Source organism: Tenrec ecaudatus, chromosome 4, assembly GCF_050624435.1.
Source record: "Tenrec ecaudatus isolate mTenEca1 chromosome 4, mTenEca1.hap1, whole genome shotgun sequence".
NCBI lineage: Eukaryota > Metazoa > Chordata > Mammalia > Afrosoricida > Tenrecidae > Tenrec > Tenrec ecaudatus.
The window spans coordinates 138,236,126-138,250,255 of NC_134533.1; the positions used below are offsets into that span (position 1 = coordinate 138,236,126).

General features: G+C 42.4%; 1 pseudogene; it reads right to left on the reverse strand.

Annotated features, from left to right (window-relative positions):
- Positions 1-2,727: 2,727 nt before the first annotated feature.
- On the reverse strand, positions 2,728-3,572 carry LOC142447133 (MICOS complex subunit MIC26 pseudogene; annotated as a pseudogene).
- Positions 3,573-14,130: the final 10,558 nt, after the last annotated feature.

Sequence of the window (14,130 nt, forward strand, 5' to 3'; positions counted from 1 at the left end):
CGGGGAAACAGGACTTTGTTTACAGAGGTCTTTTAAGCAGTTGGAGACAGTGCAGTAGTATGATATTTACTACCTTATGATCTTGTAGGGTGTTGGAGTAGGGTTGAGATTATGGCTAGGGGGGGATTATTTTGGTGTTTGATATGACTGTAGGTCTTGTATTCTTATGGTTTAAGTTGATTATCTTGAGAGAATAGCCCTCTGCTAGATCAGGTTAGAGGGGGATTTCTTCTTTCGGATGGTGCGGCTGACCGAGTGGGGCTGGGGGAAATGCGGTCTATACCTACCACCCAGCTAGGGGGAGAAAAAAAGCAATGCCCTACTCATAGGGCACATAGCTTATGTGAGAGGGTTGAGATTATGACCAGGGGATGGTGTCCCCTGGACAGCTTGGTGGATAGCTAGGGATATGCTCCATGACTGGACTCTGGGCCTCTAGGCTTCTAGTCCCTGCTTCAAACCCAAACTGCTTGCCTGGGCTGTAGTTTCTAATTGATTTATATCAGTACTTTGTTAATGAAGCAGGTGTGTATTAACTGCAGCCCAGAGCAGTTTAAGGAGAGATAAAAAAGAAAGAGGAAAGGGTGGGGGGGCGTTTGAGTAAGCTGTCCCTCAGGGAAGCTGGGTTAGCTTTGTCAATTGGGGCTGGAGGCACCTGGCTCGTGTGAAGAGTGGATCTATTTACCATTTACACCTGTTCTTTCTAATGATAGGGGTCACCCAGTCGGGTGGAGGTATGGGATTTTGCCTGCCTCCCTCCTAACTAGAGTACAGGAGAGAAAAGAAGCTTCCTCAAAGGGCAGTTTATTGTTACATTAATTTTCCGCCAATGGACCAGGTGTGTGTTGGATGCTACCAGAAAAGTTAAATAAAGGTAATTAAAAATGCCTTTGAATGTTCATGTTTTGGAGAGCCTTTTGGGCCTTTTTGGGTGTCTTCAGATCAGGACTATGTCAAGTTGGGCTTGTGTTTACTGCTTTTGCCTGAGCCAGGTTGCCACGTAAACATATCCCACGCAGCTTGGCAGGCTGTGGGTAGCACAGCCTGCTGTTGAGAAGTTAGGGCTGGGGCCGAGCTCTTGCCCTGGTGGAGAGTCAGAGCTATCATACTTTTATTTGCTGCGGACCAGAACTATCACCTTTGGCTCCACCACGTTTGCCATCAGGCGAGAGCTAATGGGGGGCTGTCGGCAGAGGTGTGTCTTATCAACAGACTTTACTGCTCTTTTAATTTTAGTAAATGCATATCTGCTTATCTTTATACTGCTACTCCTGTGGCCTGGAAGGGTAGACTATCCCTCTCAGTGACTCTCCTGTGCTGATTTCTCCAGAGTCCCTCTGATGTGTGCTACTGCTTGCTGTCTCACTCTGTCTCCGCTTCGTATTTTCTAAGTTTGATGAAGGCCAGTTTCTTTATAGCTAGTTATTTTTCTGCTCTTACTTAAGCTATCATACCTCAGAGTTCTATGTCAAATTCAAGGCAATGAATAGTTATTCCTATATTTTAAGCTTATTGTATTTTAGCCTTCACACTTAGGTCTTTGTTCTATTTTGCATTAACTTATTATGTGTGACGTAATAGCTCAACTCCATTCTTTTGCTATTCAGTTGTCCCAGCATGTGTTAGTCTGGGTGGACTAGAACAACAAATTCATAGACACTCATATGTGAATAAGAAAGAGCTTTATTAATTATTATTTTTAAGCATTTTATTGGGGGCTTGTACAATTCTTATCACAATTCAGTCATACATCCATTGTGTCAAGAACATATATACATTTGTTACCATCATCATTCTCAAAACATTTGCCTTCTACTTGAGCCCTTAATATCTGCTGCTCATTTTCCCCTCCCTCCCCACCCCCCTTACCTTATGAACCCTTCATCATTCATATATTATTATTATTTTGTCAAGAAAGAGCTTTATAACAAAGAGTAATTATAAATTAAGAAAACATCCCAGCCCAGTCCAGATCAAGTCCATAAGTGTGAGATTGGCCCATAAATCCAACACCAATCTATAAATTCCTCTTTAGACTCACACAACATGTGCAATGAGGCTGAATGCACAAGATCACTAACCAGTGGGCGGAAAGTCTTTTGGATCTAGTGGTGGTGGTAGCAGCTCAGCCCTGGCATGCGTCTCCACCTGACTCCTCCAGTTCCAGGGGTCTGGCTCCATCACTAAAGCTCCATGTGGCTCCTCAGCAGGAATACAAAGCAGAGAGGGTATGTGTCCCACCTCCAGGGAGGAAGACAGGAGTTCCCAGGATCCTCAGGAGAAGGCTAGGCCCACACAGAGGCCTCACTGGTTGTGACCTGATTGACAGGCTAGATGCCACCCCTTCGCAAGTTGACTGATGATGTAACTGCCACACAGTGCTATTTATAGAAAGGACTAGTCTTTCCTCATTAAATCGTCTTAGTACCCTTGTCAATAATTAACTGAGCATAAATGTATGGCTCATTTCTGGAATTTTATTTCTTTTTCATTGGTAAATGTAGTCTGTGTTCTTTGGAGGCCCCAAACCAGTGAAGCATTAGGTGCAGTGAATTACTCATACGGCACTTCTAGCCATAATCTATGTGAGCCTCACCCAGTGATTGGGTAGAACTGTGCAAGAAGGTGTCCGTGGACTACCTAGGGGGTGAGCAACTTCCTGCTAATGCAAATAAAGTTGTGTAAGACCTGTGATGGTTAGGTCTCTTTCTTTCTTTGAACCTGGAATTTTATTATGTGCATAACTAGCAACATGAGAACAAGGAGTCCTAAGGCGTGGACATTATCTCTAGGTGAAAGAATTCCAGATTAGTCCGCATATCATATGACACCACCCCAGATAAAGAAAGGTGCAGTGGAGTTTTTCCTGAAGACTGCCAATTTGCTACGTTCAATACTGACTTCGTCACTTGTTTCTGTAGAAATACTGATTACCAGATGGAGTTTCCAAAGCTTACCTATAACTGTTTAAAATGGTCAGATCAAGGGGCAGTCAACTTATTTCCTGGTGGAGTCTTCACATTTCCTGGCTTTTGAAAGTTCTTCCACAAATTTTCTGCGGCTATGTATCCTTGCAAACTTCAGTCATATAAGACTTCCCCGCCAGCCTGAGCTAAACTGATGGCAGCGATTCCCATGAAGCCAGGTGGATATATCAACTTCTTTAGTTTGGAACCTCTAGCAAGGAGGAGTCCAACAATGCCAGAAAAACCAATGACGCCAAGTCTTGGGAAAAATCCAGGAGGTGCATTTTGGAGATAATCATAGGTATCTATCCCCCATTGAACAAAATCTTGTGCCTTGGGCTTGACGTCGAAGTCCTTTTCCTGACACCAATTGAGATATGGCTCACAGGAGTGTCAGAACTCTGCAATGTTTTCTTCAAGGGCAGTCCTTGGCTCCTCCACATAGTTAGATTGATCTTCTGGAACTGAGTAGAGTGACAGCTCATCGACCTTGAAAGAAGTTTTGGTGGGAAAGTCCTTCTTCGGTGCGGCGTAGACTTTAAATGTGAGCAGACCCAGGCTGGCAGGTCCCACTGATCTCTGAATTATCTTGAACATGTTGCTGGCAGCCGCAGCTCCCGATGGTTAGGTTTCTATGACAGCTTAACTGGGCCATGATTTTTAGTGGTTTGGCAGTTATATAATTAGGCAGTTATATAATGATGTGATTATCCTCTATTTTGTGATATGCTTCTTTCTCTATAGTTATGGAGCCAGTTGGGAAATGGATTTCCGGTTATGTTGATAACATGAGATTAGGGTGGTATCTTGAATCACTCAAACCATCATCATTACCTGGTCACCACCATTCACACCCCTGCACTGCCTTGCTTACGGAATAAGGTGAGTTTCCTTGAGGATATGGTCTTGATCCAATATATACAAATATTCTAGCAAAGTTCTTTGCGTTGCTCTGGATGTTGCATCTGGCTCATCATTGAACCCCTGCTCACTTGAGTGAGCGGCCTACCATCTGACTGATTTGCCAGCCACTGCATGCTTGGCAGCTAGCAGCCTGTAGTCTGAATTACTGATTGGGATTCATCATCCCCTGCAACCATGAGAGACAGGAGAAGCCTCTAGCCTGATGCTAATGAACTTGGAACCTGAGAGCCTCCACAACCACATGAATTTTTCTTTGATCATTTGCAAGTTCTGTGAAATGTTCCAGTGAATTATGGATCCCAAACACGGGAAGGAGAATGCTGAGTAGGAGAGAAATAGTTGATGAAGTGGCACAGTAATCTGAAAATATTGACATCTTTAACATATGCCTCACAGAAGTCAGTTTTGTACTGATCCTTCTAAAATAAATTCTTATGCAACCATCCTTTTTTCACTTTAAGAAAGTTACTCTTTCCATTGTGAAGAAACGGTTCATGCAATTATGCGGCATGCCAGCCCCCAATCCATGGATCAGGCAACAGGTCGATAACTTCTGTTGGTTCACATGGTTGCAAGGGCTGACAGATCCCAAGTCTGCAGCCAGAGATTTCTTCAGGCTCGTGCCCCAAGAAGATCAGATGAGAAGAGTGCAGGTCGAGAGAGAGCAAACTTTGCAAGAACATCCATTTGTCTACTGGGCTCAGGCCAAACTTTCAGGGAAATGCCCTTTTCAACTTAGTAGCTGTTCACATCATATTGCAGACTAGAAGGTAATTACACAGTGTCTGCCAAACCACTGAGAATCACAGCCTAGTTCAGTTGCTACATATCATTAACTATCACAGTCAATGTGTCTGTCTTTGTGCTGGTACCACATTGTTTTGATTACCATTGCTTTGTAGGAAACTCTGAAACTGGAGTGTGTCCTCCGACATGTTCTTCTTTTTCAGGATTGTTTGGACTATTCTATGCATTATGCAGTTTCATATGAATTTCAGAACCAACTTGTTAAATGCTACCCAAAAGGGGACTGTATTGCAGCTGCACATCACAGCAGAGTATTGCCACCCTCACAAGGGTCAGTCTCCTGACCTTGAACATGGGATGCGTTTGCATTTATTCAGATCTTTAATTTCTTTAGCTACATTTTTATAGTTTTTAGAGTCTACAGTTTGTGCTTCTTTTGTTACATTTATTGGTGTTTGATTCTTTTTGGTGCCATTTTGAGTGGAATTGTTTGCTTAATTTTATTTTCAGATTTGCTAGTGTTTAAAGTACACTTGATTTTTATATATTTTGAATATTGATGTTATATCCTGAAGCCTTACTAATTAAACTAATTTACTAGTTTTAATTGTTTTTTTGTTTGTTTGTTTTTTTGTTTGAGTCCGCTGCGGTTCCCTCCCACTCCCTGCCGGAGCCGCAGAAAATGACTCGCATTGAGGTCAACGCAGGCAAACCCGACTGCGATATCGACACTCGTAAGGTAAGCAAAGCAGCGCATCACATCATGGGACAAACATTGTCCGCACACGAGCAATTCATTGAGGAACTAAAAGCATCTCTTAAGACACGTGGGACTCGGGTTAAAAAGATAGATTTAGTAAAGTTTTTCTTTTGCTGGAAGATGTGTGTCCTTGGTTCCCCAGGAAGGAACTATCCACGAAAAACGTTGGTTATGGGTAGGGGATTGTTTACAAGATTATTATCGTTCTTTTGGGCCTTCTAAAGTGCCTGTTGATGCCTATAATCTCTGGTCTTTGATACGGGAAATTTTGCAAATCCACCATTATCACCTTGATATTTCTAAGGTTGTGTCCCAGTCGCATGATTATTTAAAAACTGGATATAAGAGCAGTAAACCTTTCTCCCGAGCTCTGTCTGTTTGTTTGTCACCTCCACCTTCTGTTCCTTCCCCAGAAAAACCCGGAGAACAGGATTCCCTTTCCATTGTTTCCGAGACAGAGATAACTCCTCCAAAATTACTTTACCCGTCCCTTGCTGAACATAAAAATCACCCTCCTTCTAATAACCCTCAAGCGCCCTTGCAGGCGCCCTTACAAACTCCAGCCCCGCAAAATCCGCTACGAAACGCCGACCCAGAAATTAATTGGGATGATTTAGAAGAAGCGGCGGCGCGTTATCATAACCCTGATTGGCCTCCCTTATCGGGATTCTCTGGCCGGCCACCGCCGTACAATACCCCGGGAAAGCACGCCCCTGTTCCCGCCGCTGCCGCCTCAGCTCCTATCACGCACGCCCCTCATAATTGGGCACTTTTAAAAGAAGCCACGAAAACGTGTTGTGAAGGTTTCCAGTCTTTATAAAATGCTTTGCAACAGCTGGAAATTAGACCTGTCTGTCCCGGTACTCAGGGAGCCGCCGCCCCCCTGTTAGAAAGAACGCCGGTCTCTCGGGCTCCAAGGCTTGGCAAAATTAAGCCCTCTAAAACTACGCTTGCGTTCCCAGTCACCCACTCTAAATCTCTAGTTTTAATTGTTTTAGTGGATTCCTTAGTGTTTTCTATATAAAAGATCATGTCATCCTCAAACAAAGCTCTTAAAAAAAACATTTTATTAGGGGCTCATACAACTCTTATCACAATCCATACATACATCAATTGTATAAAGCACATCTGTACATTCTTTGCCCTCATCATTTTCAAAGCATTTGCTCTCCACTTAAGCCCTTGGCATCAAGTCCTCTTTTTTCCCCTCCCTCCCTGCTTCCCCACCTCATGAGCTCTTTTTACTCCTTTTCCAATTTGAGTGCCTTTTATTTCTTTTTCTTTCCTAATTACCTCCCAAAAAAGGGTAAATACAAGTGGCAGGAGTGGACCTCCTTGTCTTGTTTTTGATCTTAGTGGGAAAGCAGCCAGTCTTTCACCACAAATTATGATGTTAGTTGTGGGTTTTTTGAAGATGTCATTTTTCAGGTTGAAGAAGTTCCCTTCTATTTCTAGTGTTGAATGTTTGTATCATGATATGGTGTTGGACTTTATCAGATGCTTTTTTGGTGTTGTTGGGATGATCGTGTGTTATTGGTTTTTAATTCTATCGCTAGGCTGCATTTACAATATTACTAGTTAATATGTGCAATACTGGTTACTATTTGGATGCTGAAGCAGTCTTTCATTAAAAAATAAATCTCATTTGCTCAGTGTGTATAATTCTTTGTATTTGTTGGATTTGATATACTAGCATTTTGTTTAGAATTTTCCTGTTTATATCCATAAGAGATATTGATCTCTAGATTCTGTTTTGACATCATGGTATGATTTTGTTATTAAGGTAATATTGGCCTCCATCAAATAAGTTGGTAAATGTTCCCTCTTCTTCTATTTTTGGAAGTCTGTGAAAAAGTGGTACTAAGTTTTCTTCAAATGTTTGGTAGAATTCATTGGTCACACTATCTGGGTCTGGACTTTTATTTTGAGTAGTTTTTGATAATTAATTCAGTTTCTTCATTGATGTATGTCTATTTTATCTGGAGTTAGTTTTGGTACTTTGTCTTTTTAAGAATTTGTCCATTTCAAATATGTATTGGCTTATAACTGTTCATTGTATGTATGTATGTATGTATGTCAACAAACTCACTCTCATCCAGTCAATTCCGACTCTATAGGTTTTCCAGACTGTAACTCTTTACACCCATTACATCTAGGGCTTCTTTCTCTCTCTTAATTACATGTTTTCTGTAAGATTGGGACTGATGGCCTTTTTTTAAATAAGACATAATTTTTAAATTCTTAACATTCATCTAATCGAATCATAGAATATTTATTATTAGAATTCTCTAGTTAATTTTATTTCTATTAACTGTTCATTTTTTGCGTTAGATACACTTTTACTAAAAAATTACTATTGTGTTGTCTTCATTAGTATTCTCTACTTATATCTCAAGGTTATATCCATGGAATGGCTACAAACTCACAGCCAATGTTCATTATTAAAGGACTTATTCAGGAAGTTGACAGGTTGTAAGCGAGAAAAGCTCAGGATACAGTCAGGGTCAGAACATGTTACAAAGCTCTTTCAGGGCTGCTAAAAAATGACCCAAGGGACATACCACTCAGCTGTAAGTCTCAACCCAGAGGTATTCCTCTCACTCAAGCTCCATGGGTTAGGGACCCAGTTCACCCAATCCAGCGAGCCTCAGGTGGAAGTCTCTGCTTCCATGGGTCAGCAAGCCTAGCTTCACCAGTACACTGTGCAGAGGTACCCCACCTCACAAGCGGGCGTCCTGTCTCAAAACACTCAGCTTAACTTGTTCTGTGGGTTGAAACACGCATCACTCTGTGTCATGGTCTCGCTCCTGGTCCTGCTACGGATCCTCTGATGGTATGGCTGTCTTCAGAATCCAGGAGGGGGTTTAACTGTGTAGGTCCAAAGTATGCACTCCACTCCTGGCTCTTGCTAGAAATGAGACCCCTCTTTCTGCTTCTCAGAGGGCTCATTTTATATGCAGCAGGATGGCATTCTATGGAATCCTGTTCATAATTACTCAGTATCTTTTTTTATTTATAAATTTTTATTTTCATATCTTTTTTAACATTTTATTAGGGGCTCATACAACTCTTATCACAATCCATACATACATCAATTGTATAAAGCACATCCATACATTCTTTGCCCTAATCATTTTCAAAGCATTTGCTCTCCACTTAAGCCCTTTGCATCAGGTCCTCTTTTTTTCCCCTCCCTCCCCGCTCCCCCCTCCCTCATGAGCCCTTGATAATTTATACATTGTTATTTTGTCATATCTTGCCCTATCCGGAGTCTCCCTTCCCCTCCCTTCTCTGCCATCCCTCTCCCAGGGAGGAAGTCACATGTGGATCCTTGTAATCAGTTCCCCCTTTCCAACCCACTCACCCTACACTCTCCCAGCATCGTCCCTCACACCCCTGGTCCTGAAGGTATCATCCACCCTGGATTCCCTGTGCCTCCAGCTCCCATATGCACCAGTGTACAACCTCTGCCCTATCCAGCCCTGCAAGGTAGAATTCGGATCATGGTAGTTGGGGGGAGGAAGCATCCAGGATCTGGGGGAAAGCTGTGTTCTTCATCGGTACTATATCGCACCCTGACTGACCCATCTCCTCTCCTAAATCCCTCTATGAGGGGATCTCCAGTGGCCGACAAATGGGTCCTGGGTCTCCACTCTGCACTTCCTCCTTCATTCACTATGGTGTATATATATATGTATATGTATATATATATACACACACACACACACACATATATATATATTCTTTTTTTTTTTTTTTGCATGATGCCTTATACCTGGTCCCTTTGGCACCTTGTGATCGCACAGGCTGGTGTGCTTCCTCCACATGGGCTTTATTGCTTCTGAGCTAGATGGCCACCTGTTCACCTTCAGGCCTTTAAGACCTCAGACACCATCTCTTTCGATAGCCGGGCACCATCAGCTTTCTTTGCCACACTTGCCCATGTACCCGTTTGTCTTCAGCGATCGTATCATGGAGGTGTGCAGCCAATGATATGATTTTTTTTCTTTGATGCCTGGTAACCAATCCCTTCGGGACCACACGATCACACAGGCTGGTGTGTTCTTCCATGTGGACTTTGTTACTTCTGAGCTAGATGGCCTCCTGTCCATCCTCAAGCCTTTAAGACCCCAGACACTATCTCCCTTGATAGCCGGGCACCATCAGCTTTCTTCACCACATTTACTTGTTCACCCGCTTTGGCTTCAGCAGTTGTGTCGGGAGGATGAGCATCGTAGAGTTCCAATTTAATAAAAGAAAGTGTTCATGCATTGAGAGAGTGCTTGAGTAGAGGCCCAAGGTCCCTCCGCCATCCCAATACTAAACCTATAAATATAGACACACAGATCTATTTCCCCATCCTCAGCTATATATTTGCATGTACATGTCTTTGTCTAGACCTCCATAAATGCCCCCCGACTCCCAGCTCCCTCCTCCATCTCCCTTTACCTTCCTCCTGCCCTACTACCAAGCTCCGTCCCCACCTGGGCTACAGCTATACCTCTTCTCTAAGCAACCTTACCCTTGATCATTCCCCACCATGCCTGCCACTCCCCCCTCACTCCCCCCTCATTTTGGGTCCCATGTTGTTCCCTTGTCAACTCAGTATCTTTCCCCACCTTCCTTATTATATTTATGCAGGGAAAAGCCGTTTGGTGGAAGCTAGAGACTTTGGCTAGAGGAACCACAGTAAAATAATTTACTGTCCCTTAAACTATGATTTTCACCACATTTTGGCTAGAAGCCCAACACCCACCATACCATTATGGATGTAATTTTCCCCACATTTGATCTATTTCCTTCCTTTAGGAATAAGAAGCTGGTCAACATACATGTATCCTGATTTGTTGATTCAGGGTTCTATAGTGTATCCAGGCCTGGGTTTAGAACATCCAGGAACATGCTGAGAATGGAAGGTGCTCAGGACTGAATTTTGAGAGGGCTCCTTTGTACTAAGATTGTCTTGTGGTTGAAGATTACTGTTAACTGAGTTCTAGTTAACCAGTTTCCTGATCAGTGTTTTTGCAACTCTTGAGTCTCTTGCTCAAGAGACAAAACTTTTAAAAATGACTTCAGCTAGACTTCTCATAACTGGAACAAAAAAGATTTCCTTTGGCACATTGATGTCATATGTGCTTGTGTGTGTGTGAATGACATCTCCCAGGTTTATATTTGTGTTGAAAATATTTTTTGCAATCTTGACATCTCACTTCAATTATGCTAGTGAGAAGTGCTAATTCTACAGCATTCTAGCTGGGCAGTCACTTGAAATCATGGACTGTGCTAGAATGAGTTGACTAGAGAAACAAATTCATTGACACTATATGTAAGAAAGAACTTATACCAATAAGTAATTATGCATCAATAAAACATCCCAGCCCAGTCTAGATCAAATTCCCAAGTTTGATATAAGCCCATAAGTCCAATATGATCCATGAATTCCTCTTCAGACTCATACAGCACATACAACATGCCGAATTCAGGAAGATAACAAGCTGGTGGGTGGAAAAGTCCTGTGGGTCCAATGACTACTCTCAGCGTGGCTCCATGGGGTTTGTCAACAGGAATGTGTGGCAGAGAGAGAGTGTGTCCCATCCCCAGGGAGGAAGAAAGGAAGTCTCAGAATCCTCATGAGAAGGCCACGTCCACAAGGAGGGAACACAATGTTGTGACCTGATTGACAGGCTAGACTCCACCCCTTTATTCTTATTTATCAAGTTGACATTAAATTGTGTAACTACCACAGACCACCTCTTGTCAACTTGACATCTTTACACAACTCTTTAGCCATATATAATTCTTTTTAAAAAGACCATAATAAAATCATATTTTTGCCTAATAGGATAAAACTAAAATGCAGACAATTCAGTATGTGCCAGCCTCATTTAAACTCAATATTCTTTAAGTGAACAAAACAACAATATTCTATGCCTAACAATTGTGGTTTTTAAAATTTTACTTTTATTTTTTATCATTTTATCAGGGGCTCATACAACTCTTATCACAATCCATTCATACATCAATTGTGTATAGCAAATTTGTACATTCATTGCCCTCATCAGTTTCAAAACGTTTGCTCTCCACCTAAGCCCCTGGCATCAGCTTCTCATTTTCCCCTCCCTCCCTGCTCCCCCGCCCTCATGAACCCTTGATAATTTATAAATAATTATTTTGTCATATCTTGCCCTATCTGACGTCTCCCTTCACCCACTTTACTGTTGTCCATCCCCCAGGGAGGAGGTTATGTGTAGATCCTTGTAATCGGTTCCCCCTTTCCAACTCACTCTCCCTCCACGCTCCCAGTATCGCCACTCACACCACTGGTCCTGAAGGGATCATCTGCCCTGGATTCCTTGGTTTCCAGTTCCTATCTGTACCAGTGTACATACTCTGGTCTAGCCAGATTTGTAAGGTAGAATTGGGATCATGATGGTGGTGGGGGAAGGGGGGGGGAAGCATTTGGGAACTAGAGGAAAGTTGTATGTTTCATTGTTGCTGCATCACACCCTGACTGGCTCATCTCCTCCCTGTCACCCTTCTGTAAGGGGGATGTCCAGTGGCCTACAAATGGGCTTTGGGTTCTCCACTCTGCACCCCCCCCTCCATCATTCACAGTGATATGAATTTTTGTTGTGATGAGGCCTGATACCTCATCCCTTCAACACCTCGTGATCGCACAGGCTGGTGTGCTTCTTCCATGTGGGCTTTGTTGCTTCTGAGTTAGATGGCCACTTGTTTACCTTCAAGTCTATCCAAGAGATTTACTTTCTAAGACAGTGATTCTCAACCTTCCTAATACTGCAACCCTTTAATATAGTTCCTCATATCGTGGTGACACCTAACCATAAAATTATTTTCATTGCTACTTCATAACTATAATTTTACTACTGTTATTAATTGGGGGACCCCTGTGAAAGGGTCGTTTGATTCCCAAAGGGGTCACAACCCACAGGTTGAGAACTGTTGTTCTATGAGCTGTGTGAGAAACTAAGCTTTATGAGGACCAGCCAGTCTATAAGATTGATACACATTTGTCTTCACTTACGCTTACACTGTCCTGGTGGTGTAATAGGTTATGCATTGTGCTGCTAACCACAAGGTCAGCAGTTCCAGCCCATTAGCTGCTCCCTGAGAGAAAGAAGAGGTTTCTGCTGCTCTAATGACATGGAAGTCTCAGAAACACAAGGGACAGTTCGACTCTGTCCTATGAGGTCTCTATGAGCCAGAGTTGATTCAATAGCGGTGAGTTTGGTTCTGATTGTGCAATTGATAATAAATAGATGTTTTGTTTTAATGTTGAAAAGCTACTGTATAAAGCTATGAGGACTTTCTACTCTTGTAAAGAGTTACAGTCTTGGAAACTCGCAGGGCACTTCTATCCTGTCTTATAGCATCACTATGATTTCGCATCGACTTGATGGTAGTGAGGTGTTTTTCTTTGTTTTGTCTTGTTTTTTAATATGTAATAGCATACAAATATATGGCAGTATCTCCCGAACTCTACTGTATTTAGAATCAACTGGGTAACCTTTAAAACTCTAAATACCCATGCCACATTCCATACTAATGAAATCAGAATGTCTGGGCATGGAAGGCAGGTGTGATTATTTTTTAACGATCTTTAGGTGTCATGGATTGAATTGTGTCCGCCCCCCCCAAAGATATATTAAAGTTCCAGTCCCTGGACCTGTGAAATGCATATTTTCTTGTTATGCTAATGAACCTGAGTAGAGTGTACTCCCTTCTGAGTGGCATCTTATGAAAACAGGCCGAGTGGACACAGCAATATGCTTGGGAGAAACACAGATGTGAAGCTATTATTTATAACTAGCCAAGGAACTGGGGTTGCAGAAGCTGAAAGAAGCATGTGTTTTCCTTTCCAGCTGATAGACAGGGAGAAGAGCCTGTTTTGCTGATGCCCTGAATTTGGACTTGTCGCTTCAGGAACGATGAGAAACACATTCCTGTTCGTTACAGTGATTCACTGGTGGTGCTGGTGTTTGTTGTTGTTGTTATGCAGCACAAAGTAACCCAGATGCTGCAGAGCCCTAATGTACACCGAAGCCTGGGGACAATTAGCACATAGGATTCTGGGTGGAGGCAGTTTGTAACATATCATGCAAAGGACTTTAACTGCAGAGCATTTTTTTATTCACCTCATGGAGCTTTACATTGAAAGTAATTTAACATTACAAGAATTGTTATTTAAAAAAATAGGCCTCTCAGTGAATCAGAAAGTTATTCTATAATCTAAAATATCAAAATATTTCTATTCACTTCTTTATGAGATGTACATCAACAGCAGTTATTTACAGCATCAAACATCTCTTTTTAAGTAAAGAACCAGAAACAGGCTGGGAGATGAAGGGAAGAAAAGATATAATCAAAGAAAAACTAAAATGATTATTTACTAAGAATTGCAAATGCTCATTTTCTGAGTACACCACAAAGTTCCACTCTGTTCCTAGGACTTTGTGTAATTCGCAGGGATGCGATGGTGGCGCGATCACGCTTTTAGCTTCCCCAAACAAACCTCAGGGGCCCTTTCCCCAGGCCTCAGTGCAAACCAAGATGCTACCTGGACGCATAAAAAAGGCCGAAGGAAAAGAGAAAACGTGTCCTAGTGGTGAGCTCGCCTGCTCTGAACTATTCTGATGGAAGCAGTTTTCCTGATTGGCTGCTTCATTCATCAGATTTCTCAAGTATTTGGAACGTCCGGGGAGAGAGTACAGT